Below are 2,958 nucleotides of genomic sequence, written 5' to 3' on the forward strand. Positions count from 1 at the left end.
GGATGTCCAGGGACTGGCAGAAATACAAGTACCTTATCACCAGGCTCAAAAATTCTGTCCCTGGCATCTTTATCATACCATATTTTCATTTTGTTCTGTACATTTTTTAAGTTTTTCTGAGCAATTTGACAAGCAGTAAACAATTTTTCTTTAAATCTAGATACATAGTCTAAAAGATTCAAGTCAGTATGTTCAGTAAGCCACTTTTCCTTAATCAATTTTAATGGTCCCCTTACAGTATGACCAAATACCAACTCAAAGGGACTAAATCCAAGGGATTCTTGAACAGCCTCTCGAACCGCAAAAAGTAGAAAGTGAACTCCATCATCCCAGTCTCTATCAAATTGAAGACAAAAAGTTCTAATCATGTTCTTCAATGTTTGATGAAAACGTTCTAAGGCACCTTGAGATTCTGGATGATAAGCACTTGATCTGTACTGAGCAATCCCTAACTGGTATACGACTTGCTGAAATAAACCCGACATGAAATTTGATCCCTGGTCGGACTGTATAGACTTAGGAAGTCCTACTAATGTGAAAAATTTGATCAAAGCTTTGACGATAGTAGGTGTCTTGATATTTCTGAGCGGAATAGCTTCAGGAAAGCGGGTAGATGTACACATGATCGTCAATAAATACGCATTTCCAGTCTTGGTCTTTGGTAAAGGTCCAACGCAGTCAATTAGAACTCTGCTGAAAGGTTCGTCAAAGGCTGGAATAGGCAGAAGAGGTGCTGGTGGTATTTTCTGGTTAGGCTTACCAACAACCTGGCATATATGGCATGATTTGCAGTATTCTGCAACATCGTTTCTAAGTCTGGGCCAGTAGAAATGTTGCAATATTTTTAGGCAAGTCTTCCTTATACCTAAGTGTCCAGCCAAGGGGGTGTCATGGGCAAGACCAATAATTTCTTGCCTATAAACTTTAGGCACCACCACTTGGTACACCACTCTCCATTCCTCCTCTGGGGTAGCATCAGGAGGCCTCCACTTCCTCATTAAAATGCCGTCCTGATGGTAAAAGCATTCAGCCACTTTGTCTGCTTCCTCCTGTGGTTGAGCCCTCTGGCTGAGCTGAAGAACCTCAGGGTCTTTATGTTGTTCTTCGAGTAAATTATTTCGGTCTAATGAATGGCTGGTAACGTCTGGCCATGGCATAATAACATTCTTGTTAACACTAGGTGGTTTTATAATGGCCTTTTCTGAGTTACCAGGACCTTCAATGTCAGCTATGAAAGTGTCAGAAAGGTCCATGTAATCAAACTTGTCTGTTTGCAAATTCTCATCTTGTTGTTTTCTAGCCATCGCCCTAGTAACAACACAAGCTGGATATAATTCAGCATCATCTTCAGGTGATTTAACATCCACCACCGGTTCACTGGTAACAATTGGTTCAGCAACCACTTTGTTCCTAGCTAGATCATTTCCTAGCAATAAGGTAACACCCTCAACAGGGAGATTAGGACGAACACCTACAACAACTGGTCCAGTTATCAAATCTGACTTCAGATAAATACGATGGAGAGGAACATCTATACAACCTAACTCTACACCTTGTAACAAAACGGAGGCACCAACAGAAGTCTTCTCGGACAAAGGCAACACACCTTCTAACAATAAAGACTGAGAAGCTCCCGTGTCCCGTAAAATCTTAATAGGCTGAAGAGTGGTATCATCAACAATAGAAATAAACCCATCAGACATAAAGGGTTTATATTCCTCCATGTAATCACAAAAACTGGACTTAAAAGCCTGACTCGCAGGACATTCCAACGTACTGGTAATATAAGGTGTCGTACAAGCACTGGTCTTCGGCTTATTATCTCGTTCATTCTTCTTCTGGAGTCTAAAACAATCAGCCATCAGGTGACCAATCTTCTTACAATAAGCACAAGTCAGTGACTTCTTCTCAAAAGTATCAAATTTTGGACTAGACATATTATAACTGGACTGACTTTTATTCTGTGGAACAGGCTTACTATCAGTACGCTCAGTGCTTTGATTTTTGTAATTTCCACTGGAAGTATTAACATTTTGACTCTTGAAACTTCTTTTATGTGAAAGAGTATAATTATCTGAAATTACAGCCGCATCATGTATTGACTCAACAGTTTTGTCGTCTAAATGTGTTTTTAATTCTGAATGAACACATTGTTTAAACTCTTCTAATAACATCAATTCTCTTAGTTGATCAAAATTGTTTTTTGTTTTCTTTGAAGTAAGCCATTTATCAAATAGATCTTCTTTTTCCCGAGCAAATTCCACATAGGTTTGCGAATCAAACTTTTTATAAGATCTAAATTTCTGTCTATATGCTTCTGGTACTAGCTCATAGGCTTTCAAAATTTCCTGTTTCACGGTGTCATAAGCGGAACTTTTTTCTGATGGAAGTGCAGAGTATATTTCAGCGGCCTTTCCTTCAAAAACACTTTGTAGCATTGTAGTCCAATATGGCTTTGGCCATTTCAAATTATTAGCAATTTTCTCAAACTGTGGAAAATATTTATCGACTGTTTTTTCACAAAATTTTGGAACCAAACGTATATTTTTTGCTGCATCAAAATAATCTGATTTCGACTGGACTTTAGTGTTGCTTTCTTCTTTGACCATTTCAATTTTCAGTTTTTCCATCTCTAGCCTTTCTCTCATTTCATGTTCTTTTAATTTTAATTCATCTTCTTTTATTTTCTCCCTCTCCTTCATTTCCAGTTCTTTTAATTTAAATTCATCTTCTTTTTCTTTTCTCTCTATTTCCAACCTTTCCTTCATTTCCAGTTCTGCTTGTTTTAATTTAAATTCATGTTCTAATTCAAGCTGTTTTAATTTAAAGGCATCTACATTTTCGACCTTAAGTTCAAGAGCCTCTTCACCTAAAATTTCTGCGTCAACTAATTTGTCTATAACCAAATTTTTTATAATTTGTTTTCTCATAGATACTTTAAAATTTAACTGCAGATGT

This window comes from Mytilus galloprovincialis, chromosome 6, assembly GCF_965363235.1.
Source record: "Mytilus galloprovincialis chromosome 6, xbMytGall1.hap1.1, whole genome shotgun sequence".
Classification (NCBI taxonomy): domain Eukaryota; kingdom Metazoa; phylum Mollusca; class Bivalvia; order Mytilida; family Mytilidae; genus Mytilus; species Mytilus galloprovincialis.